Genomic DNA, 17412 nt, shown 5'->3' on the forward strand with positions numbered 1-17412 from the left:
TGTCACCCAGGCTGAAATGCACAGGCGGTGGCACAATCTTGGCTCACTGTAGCCTCCACTTCCTGGGTTCAACTAATTTTCCTGTCTTAGCCTCTTGAGTAGCTGAACTACAGGTGCACACCACCACAACCGACTAATTTTTGTATTTTTAGTAGATACAGGGTTTCACCATATTGGTCAGACTGGTCTCAAACTCTTGACCTCAGGTGATCCACCTGCCTTGGCCTCCCAAAGTGCTGGGATTACAGGCATGAGCCACCGCACCTAGCCTATTTTTTCTTTAAAACACTTATCACCTCTGCGATGTCTATTTTGCTTCAAGAAAATTAAAAGAAATCACTGGCCAGGCGCAGTGGCTCACACCTGTAATCTCAGCATTTGGGGAGGCTGAGGTGGGCAGATCATGAGGTCAGGAGTTTGAGACTAGCCTGGCAATATGGTGAAACCCCTATCTCTACTAAAAATACAAAAAATAGCCGGGTATGGTGGCGTGTGCCTGTAGTTCCAACTACTTGGGAGGCTAAGGCAGAAGAATTGGTTGAACCTAGGAGGCAGAGGTTGCAATGAGCCGAGATTGCTCCACTGCCCTCCAGCCTGGGCAACAGAGCGAGACTCCATCTCAAAAAAAAAAAAAAAAAGAAAAAAGAAAAAAAATCACCATCTTACTTACTTATTTGGCTTGTTTATTGTCTGTCCCCCTTCTCTCTCACTAGAACATAAGCTCCCTGAAGATAGGGATGGAAATCTGCTTTATCCATTGATGTTGCTCTAGTACATCAGCAAATATTTGTTGAACAGATGAGTAAAATAGAGGAAGCTCTTGTTGTGGGGTTTTTCCAGCTGTTGGGAAAATATTCTCACTACTAGAGACAGAGAATTTTGGAAAAAAAAAAAAAAACAAAGAGAAAAAAAAAGAATTCTCCTGGCTTAGCACCAAGCCCAAGTTTTTAGCTCATTCAAGAGCTCTTCTTCAGTTTGGACCCTTATTCCCATGAGAGGGGAGACATTCCAAGGGCATTTTCATAGGAGTCAGAGCCTTTCTGTGGGAGGAGGTATGTGATTTTGGAAAAATTGTCTGAACCTTGCTTTATTTTATTTTATTTCATTTTTGAGACCGGTCTCGCCCTCTCACCCAGGCTGGAATGCAGTTGTACAATCTTGGCTCACTGCAATCTCCACCTTTGGGTTCAAGTGATCCTCCTGGCTCAGCCTCCCAAGTAGCTAGGATTATAGGGCATACCACCACACCTGGCTTATTCTTGTATTTTTAGTAGAGATGGAAATATGTTGGTCAGCCTGATCTCAAACTCCTTTCCTTAAGTGATCTGCCCACTTTGGCCTCCCAAAGTGCTGGGATTACAAGCATGAGCCACTGTGCCCAGTCTAAACCTTGCTTTATGAGGTGAGGGAGTACCCCCATCCCAGCAACTGACACAGTGCTTGGTATGTGGCAAGCACGTAATTTCTTTTCTTTTTTTTTGTTTGGTTTTGAGATGGAGTCTCACTCTGTTGCCCAGGCTGGAGTGTAGCGTCACGATCTCAGTTCACTGAAACCTCTGCCTCCTAGGTTCCAGCGATTCTCCTGCCTCAGCCTCCTGAGTAGCTGGGATTACAGGTGCGCACCACCGTGCCTGACTAACGTTTTGTATTTTTAGTAGAGATAGGATTTCGCCATGTTGGCTGGGCTAGTCTTGAACTCCTGACCTCAGGTGATCCACCTGCCTCAGCCTCCCAAAGTGCTGGGATTATAGGCATGAGCCACCACACCTGGCCTATTTTCGTAAGCTTTTAGAGCACATTACCTAAATATCTGGTGCTCTCTTAGTGCTGGGGGTAACATGCAGAGCAAAGCAGGCAAGGTTTCTGCTTTCATGAATCTTACATTATTACTGGAGAAACATATAAAAAATTTTTTTTTGAGATGGAGTCTCACTCTGTCACCCAGGCTGCAGTGAATGGCACGATGTTGGCTTACTGCAACCTCTGCTTCTTGGGTTCAAGCAATTCTCCTGCTGCCTCAGCCTCCCAAGTAGCTGAGACTACAGGTGTGTGCCACCACGCCTGGCTAAGGTTTTGTATTTTTAGAAGAGATGGGGTTTCACCATGTTAGCCAGGATGGTCTCAATCTCCTGATCTCATGATCTGCCTGCCTCGGCCTCCCAAAATCCTGGGATTACAGGCTTGAGCTACCGCGCCTGGCCACATATAAAAATTTTATATAATTTTAGATAGTACAAGTGCTGTATTAAAATAAAGCTACTCAGGAGCTCCTAGCTACTTGGAAGGCTGAGGTGGGAGGATCACTTGAGCTCAGGAGTTTTGGGCTGTCATGCACTGTGCCAGTCAAGTGTCTATACTAAGGTCAGCATCAATATGATGACCTCCCAGGAGCGGGGGACTACCAGGTTGCCTAAGGAAGGATGAACTGGCCTAGTAGGCCAAAATTCCCATGCTGATCAGTAGTGTGATTGTGCCTGTGAATAGCCACTGCACTCCAGCCTGGGCAACATAGCAAGACCCTGTCTCTTAAAAAAAATGAAAATAAGGCTGGGCGCGATAGCTCACGCCTATAATCCCAGCACTTTGGGAGGCTGAGGCGGGTAGATCATGAGGTCAGGAGTTTAAGACCAGCCTGGCCAAGATGGTAAAACCCGTCTTTACTAAAAATACAAAAAATTAGCCAGGCATGGTGGCGTATGCCTGTAATCCCAGTTACTCAGAAGACTGAGGCAGAAGAATCGCTTGAACCTGGGAGGCCGAGGTTGCAGTCAGCCGAGATTGTGCCACTGTACTCCAGCCTGGGCAACAGAGCAAGACTCCATCTCAAAAAAAAAACAAAATGAAAATAAAGCAGAGGGCCAGGTGCGGTGGCTCATGCCTCTAATCTCAGCACTTTGGGAGGCCATGATGGGTGGATCACTTGAGCCAGGAGTTCGAGACTGGCCTGGGCAATGTGGTGAAACCCCATCTCTGCAAAAAAAATACAGAAATTAGTCAGGCGTGGTGGTGCATGCCTGTAGTTCCAGCTACTCAAGAGACTGAGGTGGGAGAATCGCTTGGGCCCAGGAGGCAGAGGCTGCAGTGAGCCGAGATTGTGCCACTACACTCCAGCCTGGGTGACAGAGTGAGACCCTGTCCTTTACTTTCTTTTTTTTTTTTTGAGACGGAGTCTCACTGTGCCACCCAAGCTGGAGTGCAGTAGTATGATCTTGGCTCACTGCAGCCTCCACCTCCTGGGTTCAAGCAGTTCTTTGCCTCAGCCTCCCTAGTAGCTGGGATTATAGGCACCTGCCACCATGCCCAGCTAGTTTTTGTTTTTTTAGTAGAGATGGGATTTCACCATCTTGGCCAGGATGGTCTTGAGCTTCTGACCTCGTGATCCACCCGCCTTGGCCTCCCAAAGTGCTGGGATTACAAATGTGAGCCACCACACGCAGTCGACTCTGTCTTAAAAAAAGAAAGAAAGAAAGAAAGAATAAAGCAGGAATGGTACTCTGGAGCTTACCTGGATAGAAGTAGAGGTCGAGGTGGGTGGGGAGGATGCTGTTACCAGTAATCAATAATGGCTTCCTTGAATATTTGAACTGAGACCTCAAAGACAATGTGTCAGCCATGGCTGTCACATTGTACAACTCAAGGGCCACCGTTCACATTATTCTGTGCAGTTGGTGCTCCCTGGAGTTGTACAATGCTGGGAGTCCTGGAGGGTCCTAGGCAGTGAAACAGCTAGTATAAAGGCCCTGAGGGGAGCAGGGACCTTGAGGTGTTCAAGGAAAAGAAAGAAGGCCAGTGTGTGTGAATTTGGTAAGAGAGGAAATCAGTGGAACAAGATGAGGTTGCAGAGTTTGAAGGCAATGTAAAGAATGTGATATTCAATAAATTACTTGTTGACTAATGAGGAAAGAAAAATGATGTGATAGAGGCAGGAGTGGGGTTTGAGGAAGCCAGTCCAGTACAGGACCTCGGCTCTGAGTTGAGTGATGGTTTTATTTCCCTAAAAGGGAAATAGTAGCAAAAGTGGCTCGAAGGAAATGCCGTTAAGATATATGTATGTATTTATAGTGCCTCATGACATTCAAAGCCATGAAGATATTTGAATCTGACTTTGATAGTGACTAAGAGGGAGGCTCATTGCTTTTTAATACTGTCTTATCTTGTTGAATGTCTCGGCTTACTTATCTCTTTGGGTTGGCAGTGGGAATATTATTACCGTTTAGCATTGCTCAGCCATGACATGATGTGTTCATGTACAGAACACACAAAAAGTACAGTCCTTGCCCTTAGGGAACTGAAATGCTAAAAAGATTTGTTTCTGGCCGGGCGTGGTGGCTCACACCTGTAATCCAAACACTTGGATTACAGGAGGCCAAGGCGGGTGGATCACCTGAGGTTGGGAGTTCAAGACCAGCCTGACCAACATGGTGAAACCCCGTCTTTAAAAAAAAAAAAAAAAAAAAAAGATTTGTTTCTTCCCACTGCCATGTTTCCGGTTTCTTGATCTTCCGGGATGGCTGGCTTCCCAGAGTTCTGGAGGAGAGTGGGTGGACAAAAGGCCCTTGGGCAGATGCCTTGCCTCTTGGGTCAGTAAGAAGTCCCTAAGCTGCACACTTAGGCATAGAGAGCACCTCGCTTCCCAAATCAGACTGTGATCTTATCACCATTGGCCTAGCCTGTCTTTTTAAGAAGACCTTTGTAAAGGTGTTGCTTTAAGCCAAAGCCAAGAATGAGAGCCAAGAAACCCAAGCACCAGGCTTCTTCCTTGGCCCAGAATTCCTGTAGCGCTCCAGGCTGGCTTGGGATTCCCCTGAGGGGTGACCTTTGAGTTATTTGGGGGTAGCTGGGAGTAGATGGAAGAGGTGCAACAGATGTCCAGCAGTGGATGGTTGACTGTGGGTCTGCTGCCGTTGGCTTGGAATTTCTAAAATTCGGTATCTTGGCTGGTAAAGTGGCTCACACCTGTAATCCTAACACTTTGGGAGGCTGAGGTTGGAGGATTGCTTGAGGCCAGGAGTTCAGGACTAGCCTGGGCAACATCGTGAGGCCTCATCTCTACAAATAATTAAAAAATTAGCCAGGCATGGTGGCATGCATCTGTAGTCTCAGCTACTCGGTAGGCTGAAATGGGAGGATTACTTGAGCCCAGGAGATCAAGGCTGTAGTGAGCTGTGATCACAGCACTACCCTCCAGTCTGGGCAACAGAGTAAGACTCTATCTCAAAAAAAACAAATAAAATTAAAAATCAGTGTCTTATTCCGGGAAACCTTTGCTCACTGAAAGCCCAGGACAGAGTTAAGCCGCCTGAAATGATGGAAGCCGGAAGAGTTTGTTTGGCTGGATTCTCAGCCGAATCAGTGCGGGAGCCACTGTTTTTGAATTTGAGGAATGCTGTGGGAACATGGTCTTTGGCTCCCAGCAAGAGGTCTCAGGAACCATCTACTTGAGTGAGGCAAATGCATTCCATGAATCTGGTTGGATGGGGTATAGGTCAAGGAGAGCATCTATAACCCAGAGTTGTAACTCAAAGGTGGCTGCTGCACTGTAGTTTTATTGGACTGCCAGCTTGGGGTATGAGAGTGCAGTCTTAGCTGATATGGTTTTTTCTTGTCTTTTTTTTTTTTTTTAAGATTATACAAAATTGATTAATATAACTAGAGATTTTTAAAAAGCTTAGCTATGTCAGAATATTAATATGTAAACATATTTCAAAAGTTATTTTTACAGAGTTTTGCTACCTACAGTAGTACTTGTGTTGTTACCAAACACTATTTTTTTTCTTTTCTTTTTTGAGACACAGTCTTGCTCTATCACCCAGGCTGGAGGGCTGTGCCGCAATCTTGGCTCACTGCAACCTCCACCTCCTGGGTTCAAGTGATTCTCCTGCCTCAGCCTCCCAAGTAGCTGGGACTACAGGTGCGTGCCATCATGCCTGGCTAATTTTTTGTATTTTTTAGTAGAGATGGAGTTCACCGTGTTAGCCAGGATGGTCTCAATCTCCTAACCTGATGATCTGCCCTCCTTGACCTCCCAAAGTACTGAGATTATAGGTGTGAGCCACTGTGCCTAGCCACAAACACCACTTTCAAATGTCTAATAAAGTATCAGTGATTGTGAATTATAAGTAAAAAATCATCTCTGCAGTTTTTTATTTAATAATTTTGACTGAATTCTGTTGTAATAGCTGTGACTCAAAGCATCACACAAAGGAACTCTCAGGCCTGATTAGGAGGTTCTGGGAGGACCCAGGGTCAGGAAATTGGGCAAAGCCAAAAGACTTGGGCAGCTCTTGAAGGACTGGGCTGATTAAGATCCAGAGCCCAGAAGTTAGGGAAGCTGGAGACATCTGCTGATATTTTAAAGGATAAACGATGAGCAGAGATTGCTTTGAGTGAGTACTAAGAAAAGGAAAGTTGCGGCCGGGCGCAGTGGCTCTTGCTTGTAATCCCAGCACTTTGGGAGGCTGAGGTGGGTGGATCATGAGGTCAGGAGTTCGAGACCAGCCTGGCCAACATGGTGAAACCCCGTCTCTCCTAAAAATAAAAAAATTAGCCAGGCATGGTGGTGCATGCCTGTAATCCCAGCTGCTTGGGAGGCTGAGGCAGGAGAATTGCTTGAACCCAGGAGGTGGGGTTGCAGTGAGCCAAGATCTCACCACTGCACTCTAGCCTGGGCAACAGAGCAAGACTCCATCTCAAAAAAAAGAAAGAAAGAAAAGGAAAGTTGCTCACTAGCTGCCCTGGAAGGGTACTTGCTGGGTGCCAGACACTATACAGTCCCTCTAAAGCCTCCCACCCTATGAGATGAGTGTTCTTCTGCCAGTTTTACAGATGAGGAGCTGGGTGCACATGCAAGTTAACTTGCCCACCAGTTAGCTAGAGAAAGGTGGAGCTGGGTTTGATTAGCTCAGTCAGCTTCCACAGCCTGTATTCTTGTCTACTTCACTGGGCTCCTCTCTGGCATCTTATTGGGATGCTGGAGTAATATGTTAATAATTTCATGCCTAAGTCCACCTGGAGACCACCACAGGGTCCAAGGGTCATGAGATTAAGAAACTCTGACATCTACCTTCCTCACTTCCCGACTTCCCTGTCTCTAAGGCAGGCTCACCACTCTGCCTAAGTCCTTCAGCCCATAACCTTGGACTGGCATTTAGTTTCTCTTTACCCTTGTCAACTAATTTAAATCTCTTTCTTTTTTTTTTTAATGGAGTCAGGGACTTGCTCTGTTGCCCAGCTTGAGTGACAGCAGTGACTATTGCCCAGCAGTGACACAGTCATAGCTCACTACAGCCTCAAACCCCTGGGCTCAAGTGGTCCTCATGCCTTAGCCTCCTGAATAGATAAGACTTCAGGTGTGTGCCACCATCCTTGGCTAATTTTTAAATTTTTTATAGAGATAGGGTCTCATGGGCTGACACCTATAATTCCAGCACTTTGGGAGGCCGAGGCAGGCAGATCATCTGAGGTCAGGAGTTTGAGATCAGCCTGACCAACATGGAGAAACCCTGGGCGTGGTGGCACATGCCTGTATTCCCAGCTATTCGGGAGGCTGAGGCAGGAGAATCGCTTGAACCCGGGAGGCGGGGAAGGTTGCAGTGAGCCAAGATCACATCATTGCACTCCAGCCTGGGCAACAAGAATGAAACTCTGTCTCAAAAAAAAAAAAAGAGATGGGGTCTTGCTATGTAGCCCAGGCTGGTCAACCCATCATGCCACGGCCTCCCAAAGTGCTGAGATTACAGGTGTGAGCCACCATGTCTGGCCTTTTGTGACTCTTGATCCCAAGGAAATAACCCAACTATGGGAAGGAAAAGAGGTAATATGCACAAAAATATTTTCCAAGGCACAGCTTTGGAAGCAATCTTATGTCCAACAAGAAAGCAGTGGTCAAATAAAGGACTATATGTGGTTTTCCTGGTATTGTAATAAATGTTAATAGTAATTATCAAGAAAATTGTAGTTTCTTGGCTGGGCATGGTAGTTCACACATAATCCCAGCACTTTGGGCGGCTGAGACAGGAGGGTTGCTTGAGCCCAGAAGTTTGAGACCAACCCAGGCAACATAGCAATACCCCTTTTCTACCAAAAAAAAAAAAAAAAAGTTTAATCAGGTATGGTGGTGCATACCTATAGGCCCAGCTACTCAGGAGACTAAGGCAGGAGGATCACTTGAGCCTGGAAGGCTGAGGCAGCAGTGAGCCATGATCATGCCACTGTACTCCAGCCTGGGCAACAGAGTAAGACTTTATCTATAAAAGAATAAAAATTGTAATTTCTTAATTGTGTAAACTGACAGATCAAAAACTGAAGAGCCTTAGAGTCTTAACCAAGGTGCCAGGCAATCCAGAGTCAGTGTCAGAAGCTCAAAATTGCAGGACTGGTTCAGGCTCATTTCCCCCATCTCCCAGCCTTTGCAGCCCCAACTGGCTTTGCTGGACAGATCACCCTACTGTTTGTTGAGCTGATGCCCATTCCATTGTTCAGGTGCTTTCACTGACACTCCTGTGCCAGTCAGTGGGGGTGTACAAAGGGGTAAATCCCATCCTGATGGGAGAGATAGACAGGCAGCTGCAATACAGCAAGGAGAGTCCTGTGATGGAGGTTTGCACAGGGGTAAGGAAGAGGTGATAGGTGCCCTCTCTTGGTCAGGGTCCCAGCAAGAGATTGGCGCCTTCAAACTAGGATGTTGGAGTAAGGTATATTTATAAAGGAATAGCACCATAGGGGATAATGAGGTTACCTAGGGCTAGTAGTTGGCCTGGCTGCCACTCCTAAGGCTGAAGGGACCAGAGGAGGGAGTGAGATTCTAGCATCTAGAGGAGAAAGTTGTGTTGAGTATTCTTGAGAGTGGCTATCAGCAGTGACTGTCAATCAAGGGGCATAGCCCACCTCAGGCAATCTCAAAGGGAGGGAACTCTAGCCTCAAACTCTTCCCTTCCACTGATTTCCTGTCAGAACTTTTTTTTTTTTTTTTTTTTTTTTTGAGATGGAGTGTTGCCCTGTCACCCAGGCTGGAGTGCAGTGGCATAGTGGCATGATCTTGGCTCACTGTATCCTCTGCCTCCCAAGTTCAAGTGATTCTCCTGCCTTAGCCTCCTGAGTAGTTGGGACTACAGGGGCATGCCACCACGCTCAGCTAATTTTTTTGTATTTTTGGTAGAAATGAGGTTTTACCATGTTGGCCAGGCTGGTCTCAAACTCCTGATCCTCTAGTGATTCTCCCACCTCAGCCTCCCAAAGTGCTGGGATTACAGATATGAGCCACCATGCTCCTATCAGAACTTTCACTGGCTGAACCCAGTTACATGCCAGAGGGCTCGGGAGCCCCACACAGGCCAGCCCTTCAAGGAAGAGAGCAGGGTAGACATACTGGTTTTCTGTTGCTGCATATCAGCAGCTTACAACAACACACATTTGTTCTCTCACATCTGAATAGCTCATCTGAGTGCTATGCTTAGGGCCTCCCAAGGCTGCAGTCAGAGTGTCAGTCGGGCTGCGTTCTCATCTGGGGCTCCAGTGGGGAAGGATTTGCTTCCCAGCTCCTGCAGGTTGTTGGCAGAATTGCTTTCCTTGGAGCTCTCAGGGATCTGTCTTCCACTGTGAGGAATAGAAGGGCAAACAGAGGATACTCAGAGAAGGCAACACCTGAGCTTTCCTGAAGATGAGCAGAGGGCAAAGAAAAGAGAACACCTGCACAGAATTTCAGAGGCAAGTAAGTCCTCAGTGTGTCCACAGATCTGCCAGTCCATTCATTTGGCCTAGAGTATAAGGCAGAGGAGGTGCAGGACCTGGTTCACAGTGGCCTTGTGAGACTTACTGAGAAGTCTGGACTTTATCCTACAGATTGGGGATGTGGATGGGCTTTGGAGGATTTTTAAGCAGGAAAAAGGTGTATCATTTCCATTTTGGGAATAACATTAAACAGCAGGAAGCAGGAGATCAGTGAGGTAGAGGTTGTTGGCCACCCAAGTGAAGGATGCAGAAGACTAACCCATGGTGTGGCAGTTGAGATGGAGAGAAGAGGACAGATTGAGAGTCAATGAGAAGGGAGGGGGCAGAGTTGCCAGAACTCAGTGACTGTCTGACTGGCTGCACATGGAAAGAGGGAGGACTAGAGGGTAACTCTTGGGATTCTGGCTTGTTGGTTTTTTTAGTTCCTATTGCTGCCATAAAAAAATTACCACAAAATTATTGTCTTAGAACAGTGTACATTTATCATCTTACAATTCTGGAGGTTAAAAATCTATCTCACTGGGTCAAAATCAAGTTGTTAGGTGGGGTGTGGTGGCTTACACCTGTAATCTCAGCACTTTGGGAGGCTGAGGCAGGAGGATGGCTTGAGCCTCAGGAGTTTGGGACCAGTCCGGGCAACATGGTGGAACCCCATCGCTACAAAAAAAAAAAAAAAAAATTAGCCAGGCATGGTGGCCCGTGCCTGTGGTCCCAGCTACTTGGGAGGTTGAGGTGAGAGGATCACCTGAGCCCAAGAGGCTGAGGCAACAGTGAGCCATGATCATGCCACACACTGAAGGCTGGGTGACACAGGAAGACCCTGTCTCCAAAAAAAAAAAAAAAAATCAGAAGGCCTGAGGGAGAATTCATTTCCTTGCTGTTTACAGCTTCTAGAGGCCATGTTCTTTCCTTAGCTCATGGCTGCTCCCTTCATCTTCAAAGTAAGCAACAACAGATAAGTTCTTATGTCACATCTCTCTGATCTTTTACAAACTCTGTCTTTCATTAAGGACTCATGGACTAGATGGAGCCCAACCAGATAATTCACTGTAAGATCATCTTCATCTCAAGATCCTTAACTGAATTACATTTGCAAAGTCCCTTTTGCCATTTAAGGTAGCATATCACAAGCTCTAGAAATTCGAATGTGGGCATTAGGCAACATTTATTCAGGCTACCACAGTGGTGCTCTTCTTCAAGCTGGTTAAAGATGGAGAAGGATCAGGTTTGGTAAGATACTGAGTTTGGATTTGCATAGACTGAGCTAGGAGTATCTAGGTCTGGTTCTTTGCTTGGGGATAGATTTGGGAATCCTCAACAGAGGTATGGTGGCTGAAGCCATTTCATGAGGTTGCCAAAGGAGACTGTGGTGAGGTGATGGCAGGGATTGAGTCCTGGAGAAAGTGGAACTCTGACTTTGTCCCTCTTTCCCCACATAGGAAGCCCCCTAGGGGACAGGCGGAAGCCACCCAAGGGGAAATGCTCACATTCTGCTTTCCTAGTGAAGAGGTTTCCAATGATGCCCTCCCTTTGCCAGGCTGTCGTTTATTCTCTGCATAGGTGTAAAGGGCAGAGCAGTGGCTAGCTTCAGAGCCTCATGGGGCATGGGCCAGTACTGAGGGACTTAGAGCAGATTGACAGGAAGCGGTGTAAATAGGAGAGGCAGCTGGTGCCCCAAGCGTGTGCTGGAGTTTGGGCGAGTGGTCCTTGGACTTGTGTGGCATTGCCCTGGGATACAGAGAGATTGTAGAGAAGCTGTAGGCAGCCTCTGTGCAGAGCCCTAGAGCAAGTGGAGGTCTGCAGTTCAGGTTTCTCTATAGTCTCTGTGTCTAGCTGGGCCTAAGGCTAGGCTTGTCCCTACACCTGTTGGAGACATGCGTGGGAGATATGTGTGTGTGTGCACTTAGAAGAAGGCCATCGAAGGAAAACGTCTGTGGGTCTATACCCCTGATGCCCACCCCTACCTCTATCCCCTGTACAGGATCTAGAAGGTCTATTCTAGAGAGAATATCTAGCCCAGTAAGGTGAGAACTCAGCCTAATTCCAAAGGAGAAGGGCTGGTTGGAAAGGAGGACCAACCCCAGGATAAAGGATGGGTCTGCCTAGTTCTCCATCCAGCCTGGGACCAGAAGTAAGGGGAAGAGGAAGGGGGAAAGAAAGAGACAACAAGAGCTTTTGTAGGGGAAGAAGTGACATCACCCCTGGTTCTAGAGTTGGACCGGGCTGACCTCCTATGCCATGTGTTTCCAGAGGCATATGGTCCCCTCTTCTTTTTCTTCTGATTCCATCACTGGGCTTGAGACTGAGCCATAATGCCTAACCCTAATAGCTTTGCAGGGTCAGCAGCCACCATAGCTGGCCTGGCATTCGTTGCTTCAGAGACCAGTGGAGGCGTCCAGGCCACCCCTAGAGAAAGAGATCTGACCTTGGGCCTCTCTTGCCATGCCCTTGTTGTATCCATAGGAACACTTACCAACAGACTGTGAGAAGCCTTGCACGCGAGACCTGCAGGTACAGTAGTGGCCAAGATACAACCCTGCCTTTGTGGGTTTTATAGTCTAGGCTGGAGATGATGATGATGATGACGATGATGATGACTTAAGACAGAGTCTCCCTCTGTCTCACCCAGGCTGGAGTGCAGTGGTGCCATCTCGGCTCACTGCAGCCTCCACCTCCTGGGTGCAGACGATTCTCCTGTCTTACCCTCCTGAGTAGCTGGGACTACACGTGCATGCCACCACACCCAGCTAATGTTGTGTTTTTAGTGGAGATAGAGTTTCACCATTTTGGTTGGGTTGGTTTCAAACTCCTGACCTCAGGTGATCTACCTGCCTCGGCCTCTAAACATGCTGGATTACAGGCATGAGCCACTGTGCCTGGCCAGGAGATTATAAATGGTAGAAAATTTGGAAAATACAAAGAAGTTTGAAAAAGAAAAATCATACTGTAATAGCCACTATAATAATTTTATTGCGTTTTCTTTTTCCCATATATATTTTACTCATTTTAAATTGTGTATACGTATAAATATTTTGAATCATACTTTATGTTGAAACATGTTTCACATTTTTTATAACCATTTTTTTTTTTTTTTTTTTTTGAGACGGAGTTTCACTCTTGTTACCCAGGCTGGAGTGCAATGGCGCGATCTCGGCTCACCGCAATCTCCGCCTCCTGGGTTCAGGCAATTCTCCTGCCTCAGCCTCCTGAGTAGCTGGGATTACAGGCACGCGCCACCATGCCCAGCTAATTTTTTGTATTTTTAGTAGAGACGGGGTTTCACCATGTTGACCAGGATGGTTTCGATCTCTTGACCTCGTGATCCACCCGCCTCGGCCTCCCTAAGTACTGGGATTACAGGCTTGAGCCACCGCGCCCGGCCTTTTTATAACCATTTATTTGTGGTGTAATGTATATAATTTATCTTCTTCTTAAATTATTATTATTAATTTTTTTTGATGGAGTCTCATTCTGATGCCCAGGCTGAAATGCAGTGGCGTGATCCCAACTCATGGCAACCTCTGCCTCCTGGGACCAAGCAATCCACCACGCATGACTAATTTTTTGTATTTTTAATAGAGATGGAGTTTCACCATGTTAGCCAGGCTGGTCTTGAACTCCTGACCTCAAGTGATCTGCCTGTCTCGGTCTCCCAAAGCGCTGGGATTACAGATGTAAGACACCGTGCCTGGCCTACATAATTTAAATTTACCTTTTTCTTTCTTTTGGGACAAGGTCTTGCTCTGTCACTCAGGCTGGAGTGCAGTGGTGCAGTCACAGCTTACTGCACACTGGACCTCCCAGGCTCAGTGATCCTCCCGCGAGTAGCTGAGACCACAGGTGCATACCACCATGCCCAGCTAATTTTTTAAGTACTTGTAGAGATGGGGTGTCCTTATGTTGCCCAGGCTGGTCTCAAACTCCTGGGCTCAAGCAATCTTCTTACCTTGGCCTCCCATAGTGCTGGAATTATAGGCAGGATCCACTGCACCCAGCCCCAAATTTACCATTTTAACCATTTTTAGGTTTACAGTTTGGTGGAATTAAGTACATTTACATTGTTGTGCAACCATAACCACCTTCCATTTCCAGAAACACTCTGTACCTGTTAAACAATAACTCCCCCTTCTCACTTCCTCCAGCCCCTAGCAACCACCATCTTATTTCTGTCTCTATGGATTTGACTACTCTGGGTACCTCACATAAGTGGAATCATGATATTTTCCCTTTGTGCCTCACTTATTTCACCTAGCATAATGTCTTCAGGGTTCACCCATGTTGTAGCATGTGTCAGAATTTTCTTCCTTTTTTAAAGGCTGACTGATACTCCATTATATGTATATATCAAATTTGGCTTATCCATCATCTGTTGACTGACTCTTGGGTTGCTTCTTCTACCTTTTAACTATTGCTAATAATCCTACTCTGAACATCAGCATAGAAATTTCTATTCAAGACCCTGCTTTCAGTTCTTTTGAATATAAATCTGGAAGTAGAATTGCTGGATCATGTGGCAATTCTGTTTAACTTTTTAGTAACTGCCATACTGTTTTCCATAGCAGCTGTATCATCTTATATTTCCACCAGCAATGTACAAGGGTCCTAATTTCTTGACCATTTTGAAAGGAGTTATTTTTATGCTATAGTGAATAATAGGTGAACAGAAAACAGTAGTGGCCATAGAGTGGGGTTCCGATGTAAAGTTTCTGTTCCTCTTTACCAGTTAGAGGTGGAAAGAGAACCTCTCGCCTCTCAAAGGTTAGTCCTCCTGCTTTCAGAACCATTGTTTTTAGCGACTTGTAATGTCCTACCATGTAATGTGCCAGAGCTCATATAATACCGCTACTTGTAGAACACTTAGATTGTTTCTAGATTTTTTATTGTAAATACCACTGAACATACTTATGCAAGAGACTTTTTTCCCCTAGATGTAAGATTATTCCCTTAGGTAAATGAGCAGAACTGGGAACTGCTGCAGTAAGTAATCGCTGCCACAAAGATCTACTGTGTTCTAGGTGCTGTTCTAAGTGTTTTCTATATTATATGCTAACTCATTTTAGTAGCTACTGTATGGAACCTACTAATATATTCATTTTTTAAAGCAGTTTTAGGTTCTCAGCAAAATTGAGCAGAAAGTACAGAGAGTTGCCACACACCCTCTGCTTACCACACACGTTCATGCACACAAACGTGTACATGTAGCCTCTCCCACTGTCAACATCCTTCCCCAGAATGGTACATTTGTTACAGTCAGTGAACTTACATTGACACATCATCATCACCCATAGTTCATAGTTTACATTAGAAATGAAAAAGGGAAGTAAACTCTTCTTGTCTACATTTTACAGATAAAGAAACCAAGGCCCAGAGAGGCTAAGTGATTTGCCCAGGGTCACATAGCCGGGAAGAGTAGCAGAGCCAGGATTTGAGCATAGGCAGCCTGACTTCAAAGACTGTGCTCTGGCACTGCTGACATTTTGGTGGCTCTTGATGCATATTTGGTGCTTTTTAAGTGTGGCAGTGTTTTGTTTTGTGTGGGTCAGACGGTGGACACTTCAGGATCAGTTGACCAACTGTCCCCATTTGCCTGGGCTTTTCCTGATATGTGGGGCTTCCACTTCTAAGGCCAGAAAAGTCCTGGGCAAACAAGACAAGTTGGTCACCTTACTTCAGCTACTCCAGAGTCTTTTTTAGTAACTTAATTGTCATGTCTCTTAGATGCCTTCAAATGGTTCTACAACCTTTCTGTTTTTCATGACCTTTGGAAGAGTACAGGTCAGTTATTTTATAGAATGTCCTTCTATTTGGATTTGTCTGATGTTTCCTCATGCATAGGATCAACATATGCATTTTTCTGTAGGAATATCACAGACATGTGTATCCTCAGTGATCATATCAGGAGGCACTTGATGTTGATTTGTCTAACTACTGTTGATGATGTCTAAGTACTTTGATTGCTTGGTTAAGGTGGTGTCTGCTAGGTTTCTCTTCTTTATAGTTACTGCTTTTCCATTAATGATTAATAAGTAACTTGTGGGAAGGCATTTTGAGGCTACGTCAGTATCTTGTTTCTCATCAGATTTTTTACTCACTTTTTTTTTTTTTTTTTCTAAAGATGGAGTTTCACCATGATGGCCAGGCTGGTCTTGAACTCCTGACCTCAGGTGATCCACCCATCTCGGCCTCCCAAAGTGCTAGGATTACAGGCATGAGCCACCGCGCCCAGCCTTTTTACCCACTATTTTTAGCATCCATTGATGATTCTTGCCTGAGTTATTATTGCAATAGTTGTCAAATAGTGACTTCTCATTTGATGATTGCTCCTACATTTATTCATTGATATTGAGATTTTACTATAAGGAAGAGTCTTCTCCATATTTGCTTATTTATTCATTTATTTATTTCAATGTATCAGGGCTCTCTAGGGAAAACAATTGGAGATGCACACTTACATATCTTTATCTATATTATCTATACACATACTATAGATACAAATGTAGAAAGAGACTTAGAAAGAATTGGCCCTTGCAGTTGTGGAGGCTGGCAAGTCCAAAATCTTTAAAGCCAGTGTCACTAGGTCCATTACAGTCAGTGTGGACTCATAGATTTTTATTTTAATTGATTGATTATGATTTGTTAGAATCCTTTAATTTGATGCTCAGATTGTCATCAATTTGGCCAGTGAGAACCTTGAGTTTGGCTTCTATTTTTGGCATGTTCCCATCATTTTTTGAACCACTTCCTTTCTGACACAATGGGAAGTTCAAGAATTATTTTGTACTTTGTCAGCCCTGGAATCAGCTATTTATCCAGGAAAACCTGTTTCTATTTGGTGGAGAATGGTATGTAGAAGCCATGATCCGGGGGATAGGTATTATCATTGCTATTGGGGTGTCACTGCTCCCAGTGGCGAGAGCTAGAAAACACACATACATATATACACATACCACTCTATTTCTATATTGGGTTCTCTATTAAAAACCATGAATTCTACTGATACCTCCAGTTCTAAAACTATACCTATGGACGCCTGGTGCAGTGGCTCACACCTGTAATCTCAGCACTTTGGGAGGCCCAAATGGGTGGATCCCCTCAGGTCAGGAGTTCGAGACCAGCCTGGCCAACATGGTGAAACCCTGTCTTTACCATAAATACAAAAATTAGCCAGGTGTGTTGGTGCACACCTGTAGTCCCAGCTACTTGGGAGGCTGAGGCAGGAGAATCTCTTGAATCTGGGAGGTGGAGGTTGCAGTGAATCGAGATTACGCCACTACACTCCAGCCTGGGTGATAGAGCAAGACTCTGTCTCAAAATAAATAAATAAGTAAATACCATACCTATGAGGTTCATTTTTGCCTGCCTTTGAAAATATATATATTTCAAACCAGGTGCAATGACTCACACCTATAATACTAGCGTTCTGGGGGGCCAAGGCAGGTGGATCACTTCAGGTCAGGAGTTCAAGACCAGCCTGGCCAACATGGTGAAAACCCACATCTACTAAAAATATACAAAAATTAGCTGGGCATGGTGGTGCATACCTGTCATCCCAGCTACTTGGGAGGTTGAGGCAGGAGAATCGCTTGAACCTGGGTGGTGGAGGTTGCAGTGAGCCTAGATCGAGCCATTACACTCTAGCATGGGCGATAGAGCAAAAAAAAAAAAAAAAAAAAAAAAAAAATT

At 45.4% G+C, this 17412-nt stretch overlaps 1 protein-coding gene across 2 annotated transcripts in view; it reads left to right on the forward strand.

Moving 5' to 3' along the window:
• SUFU (SUFU negative regulator of hedgehog signaling) overlaps positions 1-17412 on the forward strand; it is a 120950-nt gene that overhangs the window by 20548 nt on the left and 82990 nt on the right. The gene's annotated exons all lie outside the window — the stretch shown is intronic.

This window comes from Sapajus apella, unplaced genomic scaffold (assembly GCF_009761245.1).
Source record: "Sapajus apella isolate SASKATOON/1434 unplaced genomic scaffold, GSC_monkey_1.0 scaffold13, whole genome shotgun sequence".
NCBI lineage: Eukaryota > Metazoa > Chordata > Mammalia > Primates > Cebidae > Sapajus > Sapajus apella.